At 40.2% G+C, this 12,180-nt stretch overlaps 1 protein-coding gene across 3 annotated transcripts in view; it reads left to right on the forward strand.

Annotated features, from left to right (window-relative positions):
- The window catches only part of LOC144341317 (uncharacterized), a 356,281-nt gene that overhangs the window by 14,711 nt on the left and 329,390 nt on the right, over nt 1–12,180 (forward strand). The window lies entirely within an intron of this gene.

The following is a 12,180-nucleotide window of genomic DNA, read 5'->3' on the forward strand; positions in this document are numbered from 1 at the left end:
AAATGTTGCTTGCATTCTTGTCAAGCTGTTTGCCTGTGTGGGATTTGATCATTTGAACATGTCAGTAGCTGACAGAATTTGACAGCGGCTGTAGATGTCATTTTTGTTTTTGTTCTTAAGATATTCTTTTGATCTTTTCTAAGGGTTCTCCTCACAAAGCAATGACCCAGAGCAGCTGCCACTTTTGCCCACAGGAAAAACTAAACCTATCAGTTATTGGGAAAAGATTTCTTCTTTTTTTTTTTAATTCTGTTGGCTATAGGATAATAAGAGTAAGATAGGGCTTCTTGCCTTGTTTTCCAGATTTCTTTCACACATGGTAGATTATGTTATCTTTGGGCCAATGTAATAAAGTTCATAAGAAAAGTGCTTTATTCCTGTTTTATGAATGAGAAATCTGAGGCAGAGAATTGTTATTATCAGGGCAGCACTGGCACTCTGGCTTCTTAGTTCATAACTAGGCTTTAATTTTCATTTTAATTAAATACTTGGATTTAATCTCAAAGATGCCAAATAATTTTAGGAGAGCATACCCTATTCATATCTAGGTCCTATAAAAGGGCTAGTAATTGAAGATAATACTTTCCACTTTCAAGTTACCCAGTCTTACTAATGACATTTTTTCCATCTATATGTTCAGTTTTAAGCACAATTATGGTCTGGTTCTTTGAGACAAAGAACAGATCATTAAATAGACTAATTCCCTCCCAGCCCCTTTCTGCCTATTTCTTATTCTGTAGAAAACACTCAATGTCTGGTTTTTCTCCACTTGAGCCCTGTATTTGAATTTTAGAACATATGGGTCAGAGCACTACAGGAAAAGGAAGATAGAAGTTTACACAGATGACTTTGGCAATTCTAAGCTTCTTTCTTCCAATGAGCAAAAATTTCTTTGTGCATGCTGCATGTCAGAGCCCTTGCTTTGTGCTACATCCAGTATCTCTTTTGTGAAAAGTATATGATAGAAAGGATTGCATCTGGAAAATCTAGGGTAATTACACTTATTGCAGTAGAAAGGGCCTGGATTGCAGATCTCAGAGATCCTTTCAGTTTTAACAGCCTGGACTTTCAAATATTAACAATGGCACAATTTTATCTCTAAGTGATTTTGTCATGATGGCATTGGGGAGATAGCAAAAGAGCATGGTGGGAAGGGCCAGGGTTAGGAGTGGGAGTGGGATGTGGCTTCAATAGATGTGTGACCTAAGAAATGGGGTTGAGAGAGAGTCCCCAGGATGAAGAGCACAATGATGAGAAACATTACAGAAGCAACTTTAGAGAAATAATGGAGAGTCAGTCATAACGTTAAAGTTAGAGTCATTATAGAGATAATTCTGTGAATCTGGAGCAGAGGAAAGGGGAACTAAGATGTCAGCATAGTGTTGAAAAGTTTGGGTTCTGAAATCAAAGCACATGGATTCAGATCCCAGCTCTGCCACCTAGTAGCTGTGTGACCCTGCACTGAAGAGCACTTCTTAGAGCGGCAGTTTCTGTTTGTTTGTACATGAGAACACTAGATTCACTGGGGCAGTTTTGAAAACATACCGATGGAGAGGCCCGCTTCTGAAACAATCCAATCAGAGTTGGGTGTGGCAGGGGCAGGCTTGAGACCCTAGTTTGAAAGCCACAGTTTTACAGCCAGGGTTCCCAAATTCTGTGTGCATCAGCATCAACTAGAGGGTTCGTTAACACAGATTGCTGGGCCACACCCTCATAAAAAGCAAAATTGAGAACCAAATAGTTTGTCTACTATCAGAATATTTGAATCTATAATTGTCCTAAAACATCTGATACTTGAATTATTAAATATAAACAATGATGCAAAGGGAACATAAAAAAGAGAATGAAAAAGAATAATTCTGTATAAGATGAAGGACAAGTTGAAATGTATCACATACATGGAATTGAACATAATTAAATCATTAGGAATTCTGCGTTCAAGATTTCTGTCTCCTTTTGAGTGAATTTGTAAGTTGAGTCCTTCTGACACAAGCAATTTTTTAAACATTAACTACAGTTGGTGTTCTGAGGTGAGAAATTATAAATATCCTAAGAAAATCATCAATACTAGAAGAAAAAATATGGCTACTCTCAGGTGACAAACATTAACATAAAAAGAGACCAATTTGGACATGGAAAATCTAGCCCTAAAGCATACAGAGTGTAATCTGAAAAATGCTGTAATAGTGAAAGAAATGTAATTTCTGCCTTCTCTTGGTGATGTCTTTTCCTGGAAAGCTTTGCTTTTTAATTTTGCTTCTGATTTAATATGGTAGAATTAGAATGTTCTGTGCTCTACAGCCTTGCTGTACAAGGTGTGGTCTAGAAGCCTGAAAGTGTGTTAGAAGTGCAGAATCTCAGGTATCTTCCTAAACCCAATAAATCAGAATTTGCACTTCAACAAGATTCCTGGGTGATTTACATGCTCATTAAAGTTCCAGAAGTTGCTCTACAACATTCCGACGTTGTAATTCAGGGGTCCTGGGGAAGCAGATCATGCTCTAACAGAGTGTGTGAAGATACATGCCCCTAGATGCTGCTCCAGTTAAGATATGTGTTGGTTATAGATAAGCCTCAAGAGAAAAGTCCCAAAGAAGAGGACTTACAGGCTGTTGTCCCTGTTTACCTTGGCCACATGGTATGAATGTTCAGGCCAATATTGGGAGAAGAAAATTTCAAAGGATGGGGAGACACTCTCATGACACCAGCTGAGGCCACTTGGTCCTAATTATCTTGTCTTTCAAAAGGTGAACCAGATACTGATAGAGGAATAGGCAGTGAAAAGGAATAATAAGAAAATACCATCACCACTGGCTTGTTGAAGGTTTATCCTAGTGGGATGCAAACATGCAAGGGTCTTGTTTCTTTTCAGCCAGTGCCTTTGACCTCATTCTGTTGAATCCACTTTCAAACCAATTCCAGTAATTAAGTCCAGGTCAGTCTAATCTAAAACTCCGATCATATCTGTCCTGTCTCCTAACTCAGGGTTTATCAATGCCCACAGGGGGCCTGAAGTGAGAGAGAGGGAACTTGCTGTCAGATTCCATTTTCCTTTTTTCATGCCTTCTTTGGTGTGTTGGGCTTGGGAAGAGAAGGGGAAGATGGAAATGGATGTTTGGACACATACGTAATCTCCTTAGGGCGCCCTGTGGAAGACCCTCCTGATTCATAGTTCTTCTCGTGGAAGATCTGTCTCCAGCTTCAACTCTTCCAAACTCTTCTCTTGGATTCCATCTTCTTCACCATTAGGACATCACATGGTCACAAGCTCGTGTTGCTTTCTTAAGCAACAGAAAGCCCTCTTGATTAGGGGGCTAGCTACATAGTTCAAGCCCTGCTTCCTAGCAGAACATTCTCTTGACCTATGAGAAACTCACATATCCTTGTGTCACCACACGGCTTCATCTTCATTCCATTACCTCCTTTCCATCTCTGTTCAATTCTCTTCTCTACTCAGATAGGGTCTGGGGGCAGAGTGGCACATCACACTGAGGAATGAGATGACAAGTCTCACTTTCTCGCAGACATCTTCAATTCCTACAAGTGATCCTTTAGAGGACTCCCCCACTGGACTTTATGGGTGAGCATTCACCTTCCTTCTTCTTTTCAGTGAGGTGGAGCTTCAGTGACCCAACTAGACTCAGTATCAGTCACATGGGATTCAGAGGATCTTCATCTCCCACCTCCCTTTCCCCCTCTCTAGTCTTCTGTTTAAAATATGAGAGAGTGTTCTGAGGGATGTTTGTGAGCAACAGGTACCTCTTACTAAATCTTGGAGAGGCCCTGTTTTCCAAGTTCTTTACACCTTATTTAGGATGTGAGGTATTAGATAATCCTGTGTCCTAAGTTTTGAAACCCACTTGCCAATTCCAGAACAATAGGGAATATTCTACTTAACAATCTGCTACAGTATAATATACACCATTTATTGATCACTTCCTTAGTACAAGTTGTGTAAAGCCATTTACAAATTTTATTTCACTTAATTCATATGACAACACCATGTGGTAGTTTCTATTTTCATTTAAACAGCTACTGTAATGAACTTTTGCTATATCTGGTTACATAAAATATTTTTTAAATATTGTAGTAATTCCACATAGTGTAAGTTTTAACTGTCACAATGAGGAAACCAACAAGGAAAACTTCCTCTGCTTCTGGGCAAGAAACAGTGATTTAGATTCTACCCATCAGATGCACCTGTAACAACTTCATTCTGAACTGTCACATGGGGGAAAGAGGCATGGTGCTGAGTTTTTATTGTGTAGCAGATACTGAGGCAGAGAGACGAGGGCTCTGTTACTGGCCATGGTGAGAGCAGCATCCTGACTTGAGTATGGCTGTGTCAGCAGTTTACTTTGTAGGCTGGTTTTGAGAAGTGGCCCTGGGAGTTCCCCCTAGAAGCTCAGCCTGGTGTTTGCCTCTTCAAACCTTCCAAAGATTTTGGGGATCCCCTCTGTCTCTTACTAAAAAATTCTTTGCTTATACCAGCTGTGCAGGTATATTGGCTGTAACTAAAAACAACAAAGTCTATCTTGCTTCTACTCTCCATATTTTAAGGCATATTGAAAGAGAGAAAAGTCACAGGCATGAATGTGAGCTGCAATGATAATTCTTACAAAAATCTAAGAGTCAGGAATATCAATGGTTACAATATTTTTCTATGACCCATTGATACATGTTCCCTATCAGTGTTCTTTTGGAACTAAAATGCTCATGAGGAAAATGTTTTAGATATGTGAAGACTTGCTCTAGCTGCAAAATGTTGTTTACTGACATGCATATTTAAGAATTTGTTTTTGCATTGGTTTCCTGCTTACAATTCTCCAAATTTGTTTCACTGAAGCATGGGATTATGGGCCAAGGAGTCAGAAGACCTGCTTTGAGTCCTGGCTCTTCCATTTATTAGTTGTATAGTCTTAGGCAAGTCTACTAACTCCTTTGAGATTCAGTTTCCTCATTACAAAATTAAAACAACCATAACAGTAATATTTGCCAACTATATGTGGTTGCTGGGAAGACCAAAACAGAATTTTTATGGAGAAGATTTAACATAAATAAAATAATCATTATTATAGCTATGGTCTTTTGAATAATGTCTGTGAGTAAAAAATGGTGGGAAATAAATGACTCTTAAAAACTCAGACTATTAGAAAAAAAGGAGCATTTCCAGCAAGATGGCTGAATAGGAACAGCTCTGGTCTGCAACTTCCAGCAAGATCAATGCAGTAGACAGGTGATTTCTGCATTTCCAACTGAGGTACCTGGTTCATCTCATTGAGACTGGTTGGACAATGGGTGCAGCTCACAGAGGGCGAGCCAAAGCAGAGCGGAGCGTCCCTCACCAGGGAAGCGCAAGAGGCAGGGGGATTTTGCTTTCCTAGCACAAGGAAAGCCATGAGAGACTGTACTGGGAGGAATGGTACACTCCTGCCCAGATACTGTGCTTTTCCCATGGTCTTCACAACCAGCAGACCAGGAGATTCCCTCTGGTGGCTGGCTTGGTGGGTCCCATGCCCACAGAACCCAGCAAGCTAAGATCTATTAGCTTGAAATTCTTGCTGCTAGCACAGCAGTCTGACATCAACCTAGGATGCTGGAGCTTGGTGTGGGGAGGAACGGCTGCCATTGCTGAGGCTTGAGTAGGCAGTTCTATGCTCACAGTGTAAACAAAGCCGCCTGGAAGTTCAAACTGGGCGGAGCCCACCACTGCTCAGCAAGGCCGACTGCCTCTCTAGATTCCACCTCTGGGCAGGGCATCTCTGAACAAAAGGCAGCAGCCCCAGTTAGGTACTTATAGATAAAACCCGTGTCTCCCTGGGAGCACCTAGGGGAAGGGGCGGCTATGGGCACAGCTTCAGCAGACTTAAATGTCCCTGCCTGACAGATCTGAAGAGAGCAGTGGTTCTCCCAGCACAGCGTTTGTGCTCTGATAACAGACAGACTGCCTCCTCAAGTGGGTCCCTGACCCCTATGTAGCCTGACTGGGAGATACCTCCCAGTTGGGACCAACAGACAACTCATACAGGAGAACTCTGGCTGGCATCTGGCAGGTGCCCCTCTAGAACGAAGCTTCCAGAGAAATGATCAGGTAGTGATATTTGCTGTTCTGCAGCCTCTGCTGGTAACACCCAGGCAAACAGGGTCTGTAGTGGACTTCTCACAAACCCCAACAGACTTGCAGCTGGGGGGCCTGACTGTTAGAAGGAAAAGTAATAAACAGAATGGAGTAGTATCAACATCAACAAAAAAGACATCCACCACAAAACCCCATCCTTAGGTCACCAACATCAAAGACCAAAGGTAGCTAAAACCACAAAGATGAGGATAAACCAGTGCAGAAAGGCTGAAAATTCCAAAAACCAGAAGGCCTCTTTTCCTCCAAAGGATCACAACTCCTTGCCAGCAAGGGAACAAAGCTGGATGGAGAATGAATTTGACAAATTGACAGAAGTAGGCTTTAGAAGGTGGGTAATAACAAACTCCTCTGAGCTAAAGAGGCATTTTCTAACCCATCGCAAGGAAGCTAAGAACCTTGAAAAAAAGGTTAGACGAATGGCGAACTAGAAGAACCAGTGTACAGAAGAACATAAATGACCTGTTGGAGCTGAAAAACACAGCACAAGAACTTTGTGAAGCATACACAAGCTTCAATAGCCGAATCGATCAAGTGGAAGAAAGAAAGAATATCAGTGAATGAAGATCAAATTAATGAAATAAAGTGAGAAGACAAGAGTAGAGAAAAAAATAGTAAAAAGAAACAAACAAAGCCTCCAAAAATACGAGAGTATGTGAAAAGACCAAACCTATGTTTGATTGGTGTACCTGAAAGTGATGGGGAGAGTGGAACCAAGTTGGAAAACACTCTTCAGGATATTATCTGGGAGAACTTCACCAACCTAGCAAGGCAGGTCAACATTCAAATTCAGGAAATACAGAGAATACCACAAAGATATTCCTTGACAAGAGCAACCCCAAGACGCATAATCATCAGATTCACCAAGGTTGAAATGAAGAAAAAAAATATTAAAGGCAGCCAGAGCAAAAGGTCGGGTTACCTAAAAAGGGAAGCCCATCAGACTAGCAGCAGACCTCTCGGCAGAAACCCTACAAGCCAGAAGAGAGTGGGGACCAATATTCAACATTCTTTTTTTTTTTTTTTTTTTTTTTGAGACGGAGTCTTGCTCTGTAGCCCGGGCTGGAGTGCAGTGGCCGGATCTCAGCTCACCGCAAGCTCCGCCTCCCGGGTTCACGCCATTCTCCTGCCTCAGCCTCCCGAGTAGCTGGGACTACAGGCGCCCGCCACCTCGCCCGGCTAGTTTTTTGTATTTTTAGTAGAGACGGGGTTTCACGGTGTTAGCCAGGATGGTCTCGATCTCCTGACCACGTGATCCGCCCGTCTCGGCCTCCCAAAGTGCTGGGATCAATATTCAACATTCTTAAAGAAAAGAATTCTCAACCCAGAATTTCATATTCAGCCAAACTATGCTTCATAAGTGAAGGAGAAATAAAACCCTTTACAGACAAGCAAATGCTGAGAGATTTTGTCACCACCAGGCCTGCCTTACAAAAGCTCCTGAAGGAAGCACTAAACAGGGAAAGGAACAACCAGTACCAGTCACTGCAAAAAGATGCCAAAATGTAAAGACCATAGATGCTAGGAAGAAACTGCATCAACTAACAGGCAAAATAACCAACTAGCATCATAATGACAAGATCAAATTCAAACATGATAATATTAACCTTAAATGTAAATGGGCTAAATGCCCCAATTAAAAGACACAGACTGGTAAATTTGATAGAGTCAAGACCCATCTCATGTTCAGAGACACACATAGGCTCAAAATAAAGGGATGGAGGAAGATCTACCAAGCAAATGGAAAACAAAAAGAAAGCAGGGGTTGCAATCCTAGCCTCTGATAAAACAGACTTTAAACCAACAAAGATCAAAAGAGACAAAGAAGGGCATTATGTAATGGTAAAGGGATCAATGAAATAAGAACTAATTATCCTAAATATATATGCACCCAATACAGGAGCACCCAGATTCATAAAGCAAGTTCTTAGAGAACTACAAAGAGACTTAGACTCCCACACATTAATAGTGGGAGACTTTAACACCCCACTGTCAATATTAGACAGATCAATGAGACAGAAAATTAACAAGGATATCCAGGACTTGAACTCAGCTCTGCACCAAGCAGACCTCATGAACATCTACAGAACTCTCCACCCTCAAATCAACAGATTATACATTCTTCTCAGTACCAGATTGCACTTATTCTAAAATTGACCACATAATTGGTAGTAAAACACTCCTCAGCAAATGTAAAAGAACAGGCATCACAACAAACGGTCTCTCAGACCACAGTGCAATCAAATTAGAAGTCAGGATTAAGAAACTCACTCAAAACCAAACAACTACATGGAAACTGAACAACCTGCTCCTGAATGACTACTGAGTAAATAACAAAATGAAGGCAGAAATAAATATGTTCATTGAAACTAATGAGGACAAAGACACAATGTACCAGTATCTCTGGGACACATTTTAAAGCAGTGTGTAGAGGGAAATTTAAAGCACTGAATGCCCACAAGAGAAAGGAGGAAAGATCTAAATTCGACACCCTAACATCACAATCAAAAGAACTAGAGAAGCAAGAGACAACAAATTCAAAACCGAGCAGAAGGCAAGAAATAATTAAGATCAGAGCAGAACTGAAGGAGACAGAGACACAAAAAACGCTTCAAAAAAATCAATGAATCCAGGAGCTGGTTTTTGAAAAGATCAACAAAATAGATAGACCACTAGCCAGACTAATAAAGAAGAAAAAAGAGAAGAATCAAATAGACACAATGAAAAATGATAAAGGGGATATCACCACAGATCCCACAGAAATACAAACTACCATCAGAGAATACTATAAAGACCTCTACACAAATAAACTAGAAAAATATAGAAGAAATGGATAATTTCCTCGACACATACACCCTCCCAAGACTAAACCCGGAAGAAGTTGAATCTCTGTAGATTAATAACACGTTCTGAAATTGAGGCAATAATTAATAGCCTACCAACCAATAAAAGTCCAGGACCAGATGGATTCACAGCCAAATTCTACCAGAGGTACAAAGAGGAGCTGGTACCATTCCTTCTGAAACTATTCCAATCAATAGAAAAAGAGGAAATCCTCCCTAACTCATTTTATGAGGCCAGCATCATCCTGATACCAAAACCTAGCAGAGACACAACAAAAAAAGAAAAATTTTAACTCAATATCCCTGATGAACATCAATGCAAAAATCCTCAATAAAATACTGGGAAAGTGAATCCAGCAGCACATCAAAAAGCTTATCCACCACAATCAAGTTGGCTCCATCCCTGGGATGCAAGGCTGGTTCAACATAGGCAAATCAATAAATGTAAACCATCACATAAACAGAACCAATGACAAAAACCACATGATTATCTCAATAGATTCAGAAAAGTCCTTTGACAAAATTCAACACCCTTCATGCTAAAAGCTTTCAATAAACTAGGTATTGATGAAACGTATCTCAAAATAATAAAAGCTATTTATGACAAACCCACAGCCAATATCATACTGAATGGGCAAAAACTAGAAGCTTTCCCTTTGAAAACTGGCACAAGACAGGGATGCCCTCTCTCACCACTCCTATTCAACATAGTGTTGGAAGTTCTGGCCAGGGCAATTAGGCAGGAGAAAGAAATAAAGGATATTCAATTAGGAAAAGAGGAAGTCAAATTGTCTCTGTTTGCAGATGACATGATTGTATATTTAGAAAACCCCATTGTCTCAACCCAAAATCTCCTTAAGCTGATAAGCAACTTCAGCAATGTCTCGGGATACAAAATCAATGTGCAAAAATCACAAGCATTCCTATACACCAATAAGAGACAAACAGCCAAATGAGTGAACTCCCATTCACAATTGCTTCAAAGAGAATAAAATACCTAGGAATCTAACTTTAAAGTGATATGAAGGATTCCTATGCAGCCACAAAAAAAGATGGGTTCATTTTCTTTGCAGGAACATGGATGAAACTGGAAACTATCATTCTTAGCAAAGTAACACAAGAAGATTAAACCAAACACCACATGTTCTCACTCAAAAGTGGGAGTTGAACAATGAGAACACATGGACACGGTGGGGGTCGGGCAGGAACATCACACACCGGGGCCTTTTGGTGGGGTAGGAGGCTGGGGGAGGGATAGCATTAGGAGAAATACCTAATGTAAATGATGAGTTGATGGGTACAGCAAACCAACATGGCATATGTATACCTACGTAACAAACCTGCACGTTGTGCACATGTACCCCAGAATGTAAAGTATAACGAAATAAAATAAAAAAGTAATGACATTTTTAGGAAGGTATGGAGAACAAATATATATGTTTTGCAATTTTTTCTTTTTTTGTGAATTTTTAAGTCCTCTGATATTCTTTTATTAAGCATAGATATGTTTTAATACAACTCTTTAGAGCTCCAGGAGTGTCAAATACATTTCATCTGTATTTCTGAAAAGGACGGCCAATTTTCTGCATGTTTTGTTATCCATGAAAACTGATTTCCCAAATATTACTTGTTCAGTCAAATCCACTGAAGTTGTCCAGAGGTTCCAGATCTCTGATGCTGGGTAGTTGCTAAGTCAAGTTTGTCTTTTGAAGATGGAATGTAAGGACGCTGGAGCACTTATAGTGCCTAGTGAAGACAGCCAAGGACATAACCAATAGGTACTGCTCTCTCTTGCCCTTTCCTTTTTTCAGAGGAGAGGGTAGGTCTGACAAGCCACATATCCTCTTGGGTGTATTGCACCCCTCTCCTGCCTTTCCAATCTGCACTGCAGGATTACTCCATTTTTCTGAGCACAGAAATTAAAGGGAGCACTTTTTTAGTAATTTGCAAAAGTGGGTATGATCACAGGATAATCTTGCTGTTATAATTTTCAGTCATGTTCCATCCTCATTTTACTAATCATTATATGCATAGGATGAGCTGGTGATAGCTATATTTCCTGGCACCTGGGACCACTGCACACTAAGAAAGCATTTGTAATGGGAGAATAGGCTCCACTTGCCGTGGGGCTGCTCACAGCAGGGAGCCTCACATGTCAGGAGCCCAGCTGGGGAGATGGCAGAAGCCAATGAGCACACGATGAGTTATCCCTCCAGTGTTATCCTGAAATCTTCAGTAGAATTACTCATTTCATGATATTCTGAGTGTGATTGGATTCCCTGAGGGAACTGGAGAAAGTCTGAAAATTCTGTGCAGCTGATAGGATGACAAAGCAGATACACTTTTGAAGAAGGAAGGTTGAAATGTGGATTAAGCGTGGAGAGAGCTTTTGACTTGGAAATGGGTTGCAGACAAAGTTGAACAACATTTCTGGGGTCAAAGAGACTTGGTGGATGCATGAGTTATATTTGTTGGAAACAACCCTTGCTCTAACTAGCATCTGAGTGATGCTTTACAGCATACAAAGAGCTCTTTATATATCAGATCTCATTTCATCCTCCTAAGACATCTTTGAAGAAAGTATTAGTGTTCTCATTTTCCTTACAAGGAAGCTGAGGCTAAAGTTTCTTGTTTAATTAACTTAAACTTGCATAGCTGGTCAGTTACAGAGGTAGATATGTAACCTCATCTGAAGCACCACAAGTGTCCTGTTGATCACACTGGGGAAGATGGTGATGACTTTTTATTTTTATTTGTTTATTTATTATTTTGCATGACAAGGATCTCACTTCAGGCTAAGAAACTGAGGCTTTTGTTGTCAGTTTTGAATTCTGCATTGTAGTTCCAACATGAAAAGTTTAGATTCTTTATTCTTTTTGGTTTTCTTTACTGAAAAATGATATTACTTGATGTTATCTGTTACATTATTTGAGTAAGCACATGGAAACAACTCTGCATTTAGAATTACTCTGATAATCCCTTACTTTTTCCCCCAAGAAAGATTTCTTCTTCCACAGCTCATTGGCCTGTTTTTTACTGTAAAAATCAAATGCTTCATGGAAAACTAATTTTTTTTAGAGAGGTTATTTCTTACTACAGTGGAAAAATGCTGTTTTCAGAAGCAGTAATTCAACTGAGTTTTAGATTACTAGAGCTCCAAAGAGCAAACACAGTAAGAGACATAGCTACTACTATCAACTG

The sequence above is a fragment of the Macaca mulatta genome, chromosome 6, assembly GCF_049350105.2.
Source record: "Macaca mulatta isolate MMU2019108-1 chromosome 6, T2T-MMU8v2.0, whole genome shotgun sequence".
Classification (NCBI taxonomy): Eukaryota; Metazoa; Chordata; class Mammalia; order Primates; family Cercopithecidae; genus Macaca; species Macaca mulatta.